A 16,430-nucleotide genomic window follows, 5' to 3' on the forward strand; every position below is an offset into this window, starting at 1 on the left:
CATTCTGCCTAAAGGCACTTATGTACAGAACATCACATGCATTATTCGGCAGCTCCCCCGGTATAGTTTGAATTCACACTTGTGGGTTTCAGTGGTTCTCAGGCACATTATTACCTATGAACCATATTTTAAAATGCATTCTGAGATTTGAGCTAATAATGTGAATGACATTCAGTGAGATTGCCAAATGCTGGTAATTTACTTTCATTTTCACATTAATGTGGGCCCACCTGTGATGAATTGGAAACTAAATAAGCACATCAGTTTTAATTAGATATTTCAGTGGCTGGATCTAGTTAAACAGCAGCATTCATTGCTATCTAATAAACAGTCAGAGAGACTTCTGCATTCTTCACAGTAAGTTCTTTCTCCTTCCAACTCACCTTTTCATTGCCTCCCTCTCTTTCTTACTGGAATATTTTAGAGGAGATGATCTAAGCAGGTGACATTCTACCAACTTAATAATATGGTTATCAGAGAATTGGCTGATATACATGATTTTCCAAATTATACAGAAATTTTGTAGGCTCTTGTTATTGTTTTATTCCGTGAGAGAAACAAAACAAAATCCAAAGAAAACAGAATTAGTTCACAGTTAGGTTCACCAAAATGGAAATGGCTTTCTATTGAGTCACGGACTCCCGCCACTGCACCCTTGGGACCCAGTTTCAGTTAGCTGGTGAAACTCTGGGTACCAGCTGGAACAATTCCTGTTCCTGTGGGGGCAGGGACCTGCAAGAGGGATGGAAATATTCAGTGTTGTGTTGGAAGGAGTCAGGTCAGCAACCTGGGAAGGGTTTGTTTTGCCTTTTTTTTCCTGGCCCGGGTGCTGATTACAGAAACTGCCTCGTGCCTCAGTTTCCCCACCAACAAGTCACCAGTAAGGCTGAAAGGCAGCTTTAATACGCTGAATTATCAGTGTTTTTTTCTGAGGCTAGCAGCAAGCTGTTGTTGTTTTCTATTTCAGTTGCCAGTCATTTGGTGAAATAATAATGCTTCAGTCTGAAGGCTTTGTATATCTTTGCTGCTCAAGTGAATGCAGAGCTTTTTTCTGTCTCTATTCCACATTTTCTCCAGGAGTTTTGCAGTATGATCCTCATTTCCAAGGCAGTTTTCAATAGAAACTTGAGATCTAGGCTGCTGCCATATTGAACAAGCCCATTTCAAGGCAGCTTTGTGAGAGAGAAAGGGCACCAAGTTGATTCTTAATCTATTTTTCATTCTTCTGTAACATCTTGACATATTGAATGCCAACTTAGGAAAAAAAAAAAGTCTATGCAATTATATTTCTCTTTGCAAATAAAACTAATTTAGGTAACTACTTTTAGAGATATTAATTAATGATTAACAGACATAGCAGATGTAGGTGTAACCTAACAGGAATAAATTTTGAACTAGAGCTTTCCTTGTACTTCTAACTTCCTACTCACTATTCAATTAAGGGGTGACATGCTTGGAGCACCTTTTAGGAGAGCAGCTGATATTGGTAAAGTTTCAACTTTCAAGTAGCTTTGTGTTTTTACTACCTCTGGCTCTATTTTTCTGATCTGTATTTTGAAGAAAGGTCAAACAAGTTCATAAATAGAGCAGATAGAGTGCTGATGAAGAAGAGCATTATTTGGAACCAGAAAACATGTGAAAAACATGAAAAATATTTTCCCAAGTCCCACTTTTTTGCCTTGACATTTCAGTCTACTAGCTAAGAAATATTTTGGGGTGCATTTTGTGAATAACCATGTTATTCAGAAACAACACAAGAAAGAGCAGGGAGAACCTGAAACAAAATTCATATCCAATTCAGATTTCAGGCAGTGTCATTTAAAAATATGCATGTTCTTATAAAAAAGATGCTGATATTTAGCATTAGATCTCAAGACTAATGGTCTAGAACTGACCATGCTCTCTGAGCATAACCTCCAATGCTGTCTCAACGCATACGCAGGCTATGGTGGTCTACAAGATGGTGTGTGAGATTCCCAGGAGAAGTTCCTCCCAGGCTTTCCTTCCCCAAACCCTCTCTGAAAGGGGAAAGCAGTTCTCTAAATAATCTTAACCTGCTGAAAATAAAATTGGGCTGACATCTTCCCAAACCCAAGTGTATAGCTTTAAGCACATTCCAGAGCATTTAAACAGATGAACATATTTTGACAAAAATGTTTCTTGTAATAGCCTTAAAGAAACAGAAAAGATGCACTAAATGAACACTGCAATGAGGAAAATATAATTTAACACCCCTGGTTTTAGATGGCCTCCCTGCTCCTAGAGCAGCAGAGTTTTGTGATAAAGCTTGTCTGAAACTGAATTTAAAGAACATAGTTTAGGTAGATTTAGTGCTGTGTTGAGGTATCTTTTTCTGGCATGAGTAGTAGTCATTGTCTTCAGCTAGCCCATTTAATACTTGAAACATGTGAGTTTCAAAAAACACCTGCCCTAGGTCCTAGTCTTGCAAAGCACTGTACCTAACAACGTACAACAGTTGCTAGATTAACTGAGTCACCCAACAAGTCAGCTCCTTTAATTTGGGATGGTGCACAGAAGCTGTGCAATGAGAAAGAAAAGGTGGTGTAGGAACAGGAGCACAGCGAGAGGGGTCTGGCTTGGCTGTGCATGCCAGCAGCTGCCATTCAGAGGGCCTGAACCCACAGCCATCCAGCAGGAGTCAGTGAGATATCACAGCTCTCTCCCTTTTTCTGAGATTAGGGGTGGGAGGATAATGCTTAGCTGCTTAAAATAAAGAATACAGTTAAAGTTAAATCTAGAAAGTACCTTGAATCCTGTGTAGAGGTACTGCCTGGAAATGATAGAGAATAAGGCATGAGCATGTGCAAGTGCTCTGTAAATAACAAGGCATCAAAGTATATTTTTTGACTCAGATGAAATGCTGTTCAGAAAGGCATTTCCAGGAGCTTGTTCAAAATGTGTGTGAGAGAGAAAAATGGGTTAAATTTTCTAGGCAGATATTGACTCATCATATCATAACAAAACCTGCTAGAGCTGGTTAATGATGTGTCTGATACTTCAGCAAGTGACATAATGTTGAAATTTGGAATCAAAGCTGTCAGGAAATTGCTCCTTGCTCAAACACACAATATTCATGATGAAAACCTGTTGTAATCTCCCTCTCCTGAGCCATTATGCTAAAGGGGCAAGAGGGAGTATTGCCTGGTGACATTTCTTTCTGATCCTTCCTAAAGTGCTGCAGCTTTCAGAGAAGTTTCTAGGCATGGTTTCCTCTGATGACTGCTAATATGATACGGCAGTCCTTCAAAGGAGCAGAATTCATAGGGCTGCAGCTTTGGGGCTTATTTATGCAATCAGCAAATACGACTTTTTTTTCCTCCCAGCTAAATAGCTCAACATGCAAATAGTAAACTGAAGGGCACAGTCCTTTCCACACTGTACTGCCATTTCTCCCCTCTTTTTAAGCTGGCAGCCATGCTCCTTGGAATTCTGGTTTTCTCAGCTTGCTGCTAGGAGGTGGAGGGGATAATGTCAGGAAAGAATCCATTCTGGACTGTCTCTTCCCGAAGATAAAACTGTAAGTGCTCGATTGTGTATTAGTGTCTGCTAGTCGGCTCTGCCAATGAATTTATGCTATAGGCGTGGTGTGGAAGAAAACTCATACCTCTACTATGCAATTAGTTAAGGAAGAAATATACTAAAATCTTTAAGGATGTTTGCATGGTCAAGTTGCTCAATACTCTCTGTCTGTGATGTAAATAGAGGTAGGTGGAGGTTTTCTCTTTTCTCTGACACTGACTCCCTTTTTTTTTTTTTCTTTTTTTTCTTCCCCCCCCCCCCTCCAAGATTAACTTAATGGTTTAATACAGCAGGTAAATGTGTAGTGTCTCAGGTGGAATTCAGCCTCTCAGCTTCAAGAGGCTGAATTCAGGGTACATCTCTGATGGGAAATTGAGGTGATTGAGTTTCTTTCTGCCTATGTTCCGTTGATGGAAATTACTATGGCTAAATCAAGGATGTCTGGTCCACCCATGAATCAATTCCTGAGCTGCCACTCCTGGCTGGGTTTGGGATTCAAGTGCAGTGTCCCCAGGTAGCACAGCATGATGGGCGTGGGGCACCTGCACATGTGAGCAGTCAAATCTCTAAAGCCCAGGGTAACTACTGTCACAATTAAGTGTAATTCTGACAATGTTTGGACTTTGGGAAGGTTTTTTGGGAGCTTAGGTGGAATGACAGCTTAAGCCTGGATCACGATGACGTACCTGGGTTTTGGTCATGTGTGTTGGATTAGATTTAAGTGGTCAGGGATTCTCAGGCTCTGCATTGAGGTGCCTGATGGCTTAAAACATCTAGAGTTTTGGGCATATTGCTCCAGCTTGATCCTCACAACACACATGAAAGGTCTATGATGAAAATATCTGTTCAGATTAAAACAACATTCAGGTTGTCAGAACAAGCTCCCAGGTCATGCTCCCAGGGTAAATCACTGCAGTGGTTTGTCAGAACGTGGAGGTAGGCATTCTTAGACCCCCGTACCAGACAAAAAGGCAACAAAGACCCAAAGCTGGGGGCTGGGCTTCAGGATGTAGGTGGCCAGAGATCTCATGTTTCCATCCTCTGCGTGGGGCTTGGTCCCAGCATGCTCATAAGCAGCGCTGCGCAGTCCTGTGGCATTGCCCACTGGGTGTGAGACTGGATCCTTGCCTTGTTACAGCCACCATCAGTTCAGACCAGGCACTGCCCACCTCAGGCCATCTCACTGGTACCAGCAGTATCAAGCCTGTGTTTAAAATGTCACATTCTCTTAATCCAGCTCTACTTGTCTATAATCCATACATGTATTTTTGAATTAATACTTTTTTTTTTTTTTTTTTTTGAAGAAGAAAGGAGTATTATGTCTGCAAAATTTATTTATAGCAGTTGACAAGCAGTACTTTGGGGAATTTCCTTTTTTAAAACTGGCTAACAAGGGAACAAATCCTCTCTCAAAACTGTGAAACAGTTTCATGGTTCTTCTATAAACATTTTGGTGGCATTACAACTCCCTTCTGCCCAGGCCAGACCATTTCTGTCTTTCTGTCTGTCTTTCTGTCTTTCTGTCTTTTCAATTTGCATTGCAGGGAAGCACTAGTAGCAGGGAGACTTTTCTGACTGTAAATTTGAGAGAGGATCAATTTTCAGCCCAGCATTTGATGCCTCACTTCTGGAAAGGGGGCTGATTTTGACCTTCCCAATCTGCAATGTTTCTTGCTTGCAGCTTGAGGTGTTTCTTCCTGGGGCTGCTGCCTCTTGTGAATCGATCTCTGTGCTGACATTTGGCTATTCCACCCAAGCCATTGACTACGGACATCTGAGACAGAATTTTTGCCTCTCTTTCCCCCAAAAGATAAATTATCTGTCAGATCAGCTTGCTGAAATCACTTGCCCTGCTGCCATGGGATGTTTAGTTCCTATGAAAAGCTGGGAGAAAAGAGAAGAGAAGGGAAGAGAAAGAAGAGACCAGGAAAACTGTATGAGCAGGGCCGTCCCTTTCAGAGGTAGGCTGCCTTTCCACAAAAGCAACAATATCAAACTGCTCCCAGTGGCACTAGGTTACCTCTCCTTGCAGTCTAGAAAATTAGATGGAGGGCTCTCAGTCCTTGTGGAGCCCAGCCTGCAGGACAAATGGCTCAGCTGTGCCAGCCCTGGCACCTCTGGAAAGCTGTCTCTGCTGTCATTTGTGGTGGTCCAGCAGCTGCTATGGGAGCAGCCCAGCCTTTTGGCTGGCAGTGGCGTGGCACACAGTGGTCACTTGTAAACCCCACTACTGCCCCAGAGTCCTGGCCACTGGTGGAAAGGTGAACTGTAGCCCCTGGCACACATCCCTATGGCTCTGGGGAACAGCATCCCCCCACATGGCACAGTGCTGCCGGTGCCACCAGGTGTCCAGACGCCATGTGAGATGTTTTGGTAGGAGAGATGCTGGTCTACTCGTGTGCTCATCAATGCAGGCTCGAGGAAGCCAGGAGCAGCATATTGGTGAGAGATGTGTCTGTGAGAATAGATTGCAGGGCTACTTAATTCAATAAATGCCTCACTGAGATCCTTAGAGCAGCTTCAGATCTATAAAGCCACTTCAGTGAGTTCATATCCTGAATAAATATTATGCAGTTAGCTTCTCCCCTGCGTATTAAAGTACAACAGTGTGATGCCATGTTGACAGGGAACAACATGGGATGTAACACAGGAGGGTTAAACAGATTTCAAACAAGATCAGAAAGATTACCCCATTTTTTTCAAGCTGGTTAGCAAGGTATTTTCAAATTCCTGTGTCTGAGTATAAAAAGCCTCCTGTGAAGGAGATGTATGTTATTTTCTGGCCATCTTAAATGTCAAAATGAATTTCACTTTGAAGTGTTTCCTATAAAAAATAAATGCCTGTTCTCTCTGCAGAAGTATATCATATTTTAGTGTATGTTGCTCTCAGGTTTTCAATTAGAACTTTGAATCACATTCCTGATTAGTAACAAGCAATCAATCATAATTAATTAGTTAAAATGTTCAACCGTTAAAATCATTACCATTAATTAAAATAATTATCTCTATTTTGGCTGCACTTCATTGCCATTTCAGGGAAATGTGTTGCTTAACTCTACCTTTAGCACTCAGTAGGGGATTGTGGTGACTAAAACATGCATGAGAGGTGGGGGCATGACTTTCAAAAAGCTGGGTTTTGTAGTGTAGTCATAGTTAGTTTTAAATAGATGCAAACATATACATCACTTATGTTTTTAGTAAAGAGATTTCTCCTTAATTTAATAATATACCTCATATCTGCAGAAATAGATTGTCAGCAGAGTTCTTTTCTAAGGAATATGTTCCTTATAACTATATATTTCATAATTCTCTTCATAAATAAAATACAAAATTGATGGGGTTTATACAGTATCATATAGGGCATGCTCATTCATGGGTAAAGATCACTTTTTTCAAGCTGTATGCTGATGAAAGTAAACATAGGTCAGACACTGCAGGAAAGATTCTGCTTCTACTGAACAAGTTTGATTCAGAAGGGAAAGGATTAGGATACACCTAATCAAAGGACTTAAGAATCATTGCAGTGACTACAAACTGCTTTGTCACTACAGGAGCTCTACAGTTTCATGAAAGATACTTGTATCCCCAAAGGAATGAACTGATTCTGTCTCTCAAAGAGAAAGAACTAGACAAGATTCAGGAATAAAGTAAAAACTTGCCTAGGTTCCTGGTACTTAGTTAAGTTTCAATAAAGGGAATGCATGTTACGAGGAAAGATTTTTTTCTGCAATATGCACCCTAAGAAGCAAGATATACGGGAAGATAAAAGCCGTCAAAAAACAGGTCTTTCAGAATTTGTAAAGGGAAAGACAAACCTTTCCAGTTCAAGTGTAGCCAGATTAAATATAAAGTAATTCCTGCTCCTAATCCCCCACCATTTCTTTACCTGTCCCTTAAAAGCTTATTTGAAAAAGTGTTTTCCATTTTGAATGTTATGAAAAATGGTTGAGTAGAGAGTAATTTCACTGTAGCTGGATATGAGCAATACATTTGTCACTCCAGGTGTGGTGGATCTTTAAACTACAGCATCTCTCAACTACAGCACTGCTTTACCACCCCTGGATGCCTCCTGCCCCCCAGCAGTCAGAGCCACTGGTGTGACACCTGGAGGTCCAGTGCAAGCTGCATGGAGAGCTCAGACATCAGCAGAGGAGGAAGCAGCTTCTTTAAAACTACTTATTGTGGCTGTAAACTGGCTGCAAGGATTTCTGCTACTGCACACCACGCTTAAACCTTGAGCAGCCCGGGATGATTTCTCCTGCCTTAGGTACCACTGAATTTTTTGATCATAATGTTAGTTCTGAAGGTCATTTTGTCCAACACATCTGAATGAGAGACTCTGGTCACTGCAAGCTGTTCAGGGCTCTGTACAATTGCTTTTAATTAACTCAAAGGTTGGAGAATCCAGAGCCGCTCTGGGCAACTTGAGCCAGTGTTCAACTACTCTGGCAGTAGAAAAATAAATTCACGTATTTAAACAGAATTTATTGCTTTCCAATCTGTGTTCATTGCCTCTTGTTCTGTCACTGGAAATCTCTAAGAAGTGTCTGGCTATGCTGCCTTTACCCCCTCCCATCAGATTATTATTCTCCTCTTATTTCTCCATGCTTCAGTTGGTGAAGATTTCCTGTACTTATAAAAATGGTCAGCACACACTTGGGTCACTTTGGTCTGAAATATGGCCTTAATTTCCTGGAACTGTGATTTGGATAGCTGTTCATTGACAGACCCTTCTTTTCCCACCTGGGACCTTCTGCTGTGTAGCTATTTTTTTAATAGGTGTAATATCACCTTACAGATTTGACACTCAGCTATGACAGCCACAAATCTGCCTTTTGAAAAATCTTTTTTATATGGAAGGTGGATGATGCCTGCCTAAGACACATGAATTGGAATAAGGACACTTGAGTTCTGCTCTCTGTCACAAATTTTTTGTATGACCTGAGATGTCTCATTAACAACTGGCCAAAAGCCTGTTGGGAGTCTTTTCATTTACCTTAATGGGCTTTGAATTAGGTGCTTAACTTTCTCAGACTCACTGTCCAATTTATATAAAGGAGATGGTGTTATTTGCCTATCTCGTTGGACTGTCACAAAGTGAAATACACTACGACAAAGGATTTTGGGATCACTGAGTAGAGAGTGCTATTCAAGTGCAAAGTATTATATAAACCTTTAGAAGCAGTAATAAAAGTGCTAGTGTTTCCTTGAAAAACTATGATTTCTTTTCACCTTTATATTTCTAGAAAGGCTTGTCATTTCATGTTTCTCCAAGGAATACAGCATCCTCTGAAGCATGCAGGGTCCAGCCTAGCATCACATCTCAATGGCCTACGCCAGAGGACAAGGTGAAGATTTCACTGTGCTGTAATTAAAATTTTGTGAATTTAAAGTCATATACACTAGTGTAGCAGGGGAACTTCATCATGTGCTATGGGATCATGACATGATGTTACAAAAGGAATAGAGAGAAAATTCATACTTTTTCTGTGTTATTTTGCAGGGGTGATCAAGCCAACGGGAACTTCTGAATACTTGTGGAATTTAGCAGATGCAAAAATCTCAGCTAATCAGAGAAAAGAAATTGAGTAGTTCTATTTGTACCTGCAAGATATAGTATAGAAAAACATAAACATTACCACATCATTGTAAGCTAAGTTTTACACTGTTTTTGTCTTTTTTTTTTTCCTTCTTCTTTTTGTGTTTGCAAGAGGTAACTTGGTTTAAAAATCATAAACATATTTTTTTGCATTTGCTACTGATTGTCTGTGCCTAAATGTGATTATAAAAGAAACTCGAGTATTTTCATGCGTATTCATTCTGGCCAAGAGTACCTCCTCCAGGTACAAGTCTGACATAAATTCTAAATACCAACAAAATGCTATTCAATATTCAGATATTTACTCCTATTTCTAGAACAGGTAAATTTTAAGTAAAGCTCTACACCATATTAAGTTCAGCCAGTGCCTCATTGTTTCCATTTGGTTTGACTTCCTGAAACAATGATTCTGGGCTTCAGATGGGAAAAGAGGGGCCAAAAAGATTGTGTCATCTTTTTGTAGTGAAGCACTCATCAGTACCTGTTTCCAGTCCCAAGCAGGATTTAAACTTGCACCAGAGTCCAGAACATCGTATCTTTCTTTTTCTGTTTCGGTTCTGTAAGACCTTAATAACTTAAACAAAAGTGGTAAAACCAAGAACTCCATTAAGCATTGCTTCTGTACAAAGGAGGGAAAAAAGATTGATTTGCTATAGTTTATTGTGAAATAACTCTCTCTAAGTCTTCGTGATTCTTAATATCTTAAGTTCATTGCTATGTTCCCCTGCTGGCCTGTGTGCTTCAGTGTCTTAAATGCTAGCATTAAAAATTATGTCATAGCCAAAAAAAAGTATTACATGTTTAAATCCTGCTTGAAGGACCCAGCATGTTGGCAGTAATAAAGAAAGCTACTTGAAGAATGCAAGAACTTGCTAATCAGATTGTTAATTGAGTACATGAGACTCACATAATAGAGAGACAAACTGAGAAGGTGACAATGATAGCCAGACTTCATCTGTTGAGTTGGAATTAACGATGAACAAAATCAAGATCCCTTTGTGGTTGATTCTTGTACAGCTGCAACCAAATATAAAAGACTCATCAAAGAAATCAACTCATTAGTAATTCTGTACAACTTCAAATAGAAATTCTTAACCCCTCATCAGCCTTTCTCAGATAACTCCTTAAAAGCTGTGTTAAAAAAACCCAAAACCCCCCATTATTTGCTTCATCAACTCAAAGAAATGGCCTGCAGGAACGTAGCATAAACTGAAGCTTTTAAAAACAGATCTATCTATAGGTAGAACAGTCAAAGCACAAATATATTGTGACATGTAAAATCTCCCCTAGTCACCCATGTCACACAGTGTCAATAGCCTGTCCGCTTCACAGAAAAACTAACCCCAGATTCAAATAATTTTAATATTGTAGCAAAAACTGACAAAAACCAGTGAAATCAGAAATAAAGCTGCCACTGTGTCCTTATTGCACTGTCATTTTGTCTATAACTCTCCCCACTGGGAAGAGTTGCCAAACCAAGGGTGAATTAAAGATTGTGTCTCTATAACGTTGGAAAATAATGTGTTTTCAGGGCAAGCCTTCATAAGATTTGAACAGTCTATTCTACTGTCTCATTGCCACTGCAACATTTAATTTATCTCAGTGGGTCTGCTGTGATAAAGAATTGCAGGCATGGACATTTAGTTGCTATTTTTGAAGTTTGATTTTATAAGGTGATATGCAATCCGGAAATGGTGTTTTATTATGCTGGTGAAAGTGCTTATTAAAGCTCTTAAAACTTCAGTCTTGTAGGCTTTTAAACAATCTAAAAAGTGATTGAGTATGTGAGTGGGAGATTAGCTCCTAGGAAGCTTTATTTTTGTATAGTCTCATGTGAATTATGTGTGATTATACAACTGTATTAACAGAAGTTTGTTAATGAAATGTCTACTATATCTGTTTTAAGACTGTAATTTAAGTTTTGTGTATTTTAAGTTTTTGCTGCAGTAGGGCACTTAGCATCTTAGAAAAAATAGTAGTTGTATAAAATTTAATGGTAGGGAAATATCCCAAAGATGTTATTTTGATCAGCAGTAAACTATGTATTGAATAGTATACAGAAATATATACAATATATATTCAATATATGTATTGACTAGTATACAGTGTATTTTAAAATACTTTTTTCACTTTATTGATCTCCTTTTCCATTGTTGCAATTTGCCTTCCAAACAGGTATTTTGCAGTAGGCACTAGCACACGTTTGTGAATGATTTTAAAAACTCAGAAATGCTCTTGGCTAAAATCTGCAGCAGTTGGAAAGATCTTTGTAAGGGAATGATATTGATTCTTATTCTGCAAGTAGCTGTGGCGTGTATCAATGTGTCTGCTGAATGGAGTGGACAAGTGGACTTCTTGTTGGCATGCCTGAATTTTTTGAAATAAACTGTTTCTGGTTTATCTTTGAGGACCAGCCTTGAGACTGAATCCTGAGGAACTCTTGAGTTTCGTGAAGTCTTTCTGAGCTGCCTGATTGTTTCCCAGCGCTCTCTTGGAGAGCTCTTGGGGAGCTGAATGTGACGTTTTTGTCTGGAGGCCACGTTCTGCCATCCGACTGCCCCGGTTCCTTGGCAAACACAAAGGAGAAGTGGCAACGCTGAGAAAAGTAATTCAAATGGAAGGAAAATAGGTGGGTGGGTGGGTGCATGTTGGTGAGAGAGGAACATTTTGTACCACAATGTGTTCCTTCCTGCTGGATTCACAGTCCATGAACGAGTCTCCTATAATTAACACGTTGCCATTATCAATAAACGCTATGAAGCAGGACTGGGGAGAATTGGCAAAGCCGCTGCTGCTCACAGAAAGGCCTCCCCAATCAAAACCAGCTCCCACCACGCTAAGGAGCCAGTGGGGAGCTCAGAAGAAGGATGCCAGGAGTTGGTATTCCGGGTGTGAGCCATTCCATCCTGCAGCCCTGTCGTTTCAGCTGGCTCCCGTTCAACCCACGTTGGCATGTGCTGTCTCTTAGCAACTGCCAGACGGATGGTCCCGGCTGGCCACTGGCCGCGCGCCAGGCGGCCACCCAGCCTCGGTGCTGGGGGAGCCCTGCCTGCCTGCCTTCCGCTGCTCCTGGAAATTACCTGCTGGAAACCACCTCCATTTTCCAGGGAATAAAGGATTTGTTACCTTGGACTGGCGAGTCTGACCGCTTCATGGCAGCAGCAGACCCTGGCTATGGCTGGAAAGGTGAAGCTCTGAAGATGACGCAACATCTTTCATAACTCAGCTGGCTGCTGCTACCTGATGAAGAGCCTCACCTGAGCCTTACAGCAGCTTGGTGCATGAGCTAACACACAGCAACGCATTGTTTGCACATGCTGAACAAGAGCATTTATAAATGTTACATGCGCTATTTAAAAATACAAAGGTATTTTGCTTCAAATTTTTGTTAATTGTTTGAGGTTTTTGGTTTGGCTTGGGTTTTCAGCATTTTCTTTTTCAATGCTACACTGGCAGAGTTTTCTCCTTTTTCAGTTACTTTGTGAGCAACAATGCTCTATGAAGTAACTTTTTGTAGGTTTTTTTGGTCTCTTAGTTTCTCCCCAAACCCTTAATTTTGAAAATGCCAGATTCAGCTTCACAGCTCACCATGCGAGCTGCTGGGCTAAATCTTAAAGCAGTGTTCTCAAATGGTAGAGCTGGGTTCTTGCCTTTTTCTGGGCTTGATCTTTACTATGCTACTCCATTATCAGCCATCAAAAATGAATGCAGTCATGCTTATATAAATGAATTCCCCTAGTTTAATTTTCCAACCCTGCCTAGTTTTTTATAGTTGTAATGAAGGAACAATTTAGATATATTCTCTATTGCCATACAATATCTTAGAGATTGAGTGCTTTCACACATAGCATACTAAATGTAATTTTAACAGTGAGAACAATCATAAAAGCAACATTTTTTTTTTTCTAGAATGTGCAAGTCATTGGGGAAATAAATGTCTTTGCACCATGCTGTGACTCAATTCTAAAAAAAAATAAAAAAATAAAAAAAAAAATCTAGAAAGTCCATAGTCTCTAAGGAGCGCCTCTAAGCATCTGTTTTGGTCTACAATGTCTGTATTATTTCAAGTTCCTGAATGAGAAAAAATTATGATTGAGATCATTGTGGTGATCTAGAATTGACTCTATGGGCTGTAGTTTCCCCTAAGTCATGCTCATTAACATACCGTTTTCCTGAAAGCACAAATAAGAATATTTTCTGGCATCAGTCAACGAAACCTCATTTGTGTTCCCACTGGACCTCTTTACATTTTGATGTGGAAGCTGAAAAGGCTCCCAAAAGCTGTTAGGTTCTTTTTTGCCTGTTGGTGGAAGCTAAATCACTTAATTCACTGTTAACAGTCTTGAAAATAGATTAGTGATTTTCTTATCTGAATTCCTTGTGGAAGGTAGGGAGTATTTAACAGCACTTGCTACGGTAAGCAAAGGTGAGATAGGTGCAGGCTGGACACAGGAGACAGGACTGAAGAATCCTATTCATATCAGGGAAGAGGAAAAAAGAAGCCAGTAATTTATAAAGCCCTCAATGAGTCACCAAGGTTTTCCTTTATGGGCAGGATAAAGCGAACAGCTGTTCTACTACATTCCATTTGCTTGAGTCAACAGGCCCATTCTAATAGTTTGTTGATTATCTTACATTTTGTCAATATTGTGGTATGATTTCGTTGTTTATTTTATCGTTACTCAGATTGACAATGTTTTATTTTGTGAGCTATGATGAGATAGCTCATAGGGTACAATGGTAAGAATGATTTATCTTGAATTCTATTTTTGGCAGATTGTTTTGCTGTAGCTACCACCCTGCACTAGCTATTTAATGATTTCTGCTTTATGTTCTTCTCTTGTAACCCCCCAATCAAAGCAATGTTTTTCTTGGCAGTCAGTGATTTAAGCCATTGTTCCTATCGCACATGGTTGGCTTTTCTTTTTTAGGGGCAAAACATATTGTCTCCTCTTGAGAGAGCTCCCTCCTGTGCCCCTGGTATTATGTTTGCATTATCCTCACATGGAAGTGATGATGTGGCTCTCTGGGCTCCAATTGTTGCTCTACTTTATGCCCTGATCTTGAAGATGCTGGAGAAGAAATGAGTGGTGACATCCAAGCATGGAGGATCACCGTCACACCCAGATTCTGTGCGGGAGGCTCAAGTGGTGTCCATCCTTGCCATCTCCAAGGGGCAAAGCACTGATTTGGTTATTCTTAAGCAATTGTGATCTCTTTTGCAACAAATGTCAAAATCAAGTCCATTTACCCGCTATGGGGATGTGAAGTGCTTAATGAGTTCTCAAAGACCAGCTATGAAGTCCCTCGCAGAAATCCAACAGGTTGCATTGTATGAACATGCAAAAGTGACTTCCCCGGAAGTGAGTTTGTGTTTTATTGCTACCAACGGAAATCCAAGCCATGGTATGGGGATCAGATTTACAAACCAATAATTAGTAAGATTCTGGATCTGAAGTGTACTGCATTATATATTCAGCCCTAACTTACTTCATTCTAACTCCTCCCTGTAGACATACTCAATTGGAAACGTATGAGAAAGTTCCAAATACAAATGCCATGTCTTAATAAATAAATGATTATGCTGGGAGCTGCAAGAATGTTCTTCTGTTTTCTTTCAGCTAGTATTTTGCAAATGTTAGCAATTTTCAAAACAGTTCAGAATTCCCATACCAATCTGTGGTGATTTCCCTCAGACACCCATAAACCCACTTTCTGAAATTTCTTATGTATTTTTAACTGTGCTTGTAGAAATATTCAATCCATTTTATGTGCATAAAGCATCCTATGTTGTCAAACCATTTTTAAACTTCAACAGAAAATGCAGCAGCATTAATACTCATGTACCTTGCTCTGCTATTTCAAACTGCCCACTTTATTTATCTAAGAAGTTCCAGTACCTTCTATCACTCTAGTCATTAGCAAATTTATGTTGTTCACTTGCCTTTTGCGTGCTAGCCAAGGCAGAATATGTAATAACAGTCTGTAATTAAATCTTCCTCAACTTACTTTATCACTGTACATCTTCTCTATACATTTTCCTCTTTCCTCCCTCCATCAGAAGATGAAGATGACAGAAAGGAAAGATACTGCTTGAGCTACACAAATACCTATATGCAAATTAATCTGAAATTAATCTGGAAACCTCCCCACATTAAATTAATATTTAATGAAGCTCTCAGACTTTAGGATGTTAAACTGCATTTAGCTGAAATTTGAATAGAGCTATTGATGTTTAGGTTTTGCAGTGGTAGTAAGTTTGATTAGGAAATGAAAAGTTCTAGTTTGAAGTAGCATAACAAAAAAATTGTGTGTTATGGTGGCTAATTAATATTATAGCACTCACAGTGGCATCAAACTTTTCATCATAGCTGTGGTGAAAAACGTTCAAAACAGGATCAATTTCTTCTTCTTCTGGTGTGGGTTTTTTTTGTGTTGATTTTTTTGTTTGTTTGTTTTGTTTTGTTTTTGTTTTTGCTTTTTTCCCTTTAAGCTGAAGGCAAAGCAGATTTTTCCCTTCCATCCTTGGTCTTGCATGAATCCTTAGCAGGATCCTGAAGTGTTAGTAAACTAGTGTTTACTACTTTCTAAAAGAGCAAAATATGTAAACAAAAACATGTTTAAAAATCAATATATATATAAGTTTTACATTTAAATGTGATTAGAATCCAGCTATAGCTTCTGGCTGATGTGCAAAATGAAAATGAATGTCTTCACTCCTATATAATCTGGAAGATTACAGGGAATATGACAAGGGAAAGTAGGAATTTTACCCCTAATTTCTACTTCTTGCACTTTAAGAGGATGGTATAAGTGAGTAAGATTTTTTTACCTCTAATTTTTGGAAGAGTTTTCATGATGGAAAGTGGAATCAGTTGAATGAAAATTTTTTTACTAGCTAATATTGTATAAAGATATTTCATTTGGACTTCCTTACAATATGTTATAAGCACATGACTAACTCTCTTTGAGGGCTGTTTCAGGGTCAGAAAACTCCTTTGGAACTTCATAAGAAGATATAACTAAAATGTGTTTCAATAAAAAATCCTATTCAATTCCTTATCAAGTACAAAGAAATGCGAACAGCAAAAATTGTCAATTAAAAAGAAAAATCTGCAATACGGATTTTGGGAATTTGAATGAAAGCAAATTAATTAAAAAGGCAAAATTACATTATAGATAAATCATATGTCTCATTTTACTTTCAATTTTCACAACCTTTCTCTGTTTCTCTCTTCCTCTGTTGAGGCTCTCTGGCTGTCTAATTTCACATATGAATATGCAAGCTCCC

At 39.3% G+C, this 16,430-nt stretch overlaps 1 long non-coding RNA gene across 4 annotated transcripts; it reads left to right on the forward strand.

Moving 5' to 3' along the window:
* Positions 1–303: 303 nt before the first annotated feature.
* Positions 304–10,664, forward strand: LOC120758062 (uncharacterized). 4 transcript variants are annotated; one of them, XR_005702765.1, is made up of 5 exons: positions 307–357; positions 3,427–3,538; positions 7,543–7,807; positions 8,787–8,888; positions 9,044–10,664. It is a non-coding gene; the product is annotated as an uncharacterized LOC120758062 (long non-coding RNA). The 4 variants fall into 4 exon arrangements; XR_005702768.1 differs by having other exon boundaries at positions 7,583–7,807; XR_005702769.1 differs by lacking the exon at positions 3,427–3,538 and having other exon boundaries at positions 304–357; positions 7,583–7,807.
* Positions 10,665–16,430: the final 5,766 nt, after the last annotated feature.

The sequence above is a fragment of the Hirundo rustica genome, chromosome 1 (assembly GCF_015227805.2).
Source record: "Hirundo rustica isolate bHirRus1 chromosome 1, bHirRus1.pri.v3, whole genome shotgun sequence".
Classification (NCBI taxonomy): Eukaryota; Metazoa; Chordata; class Aves; order Passeriformes; family Hirundinidae; genus Hirundo; species Hirundo rustica.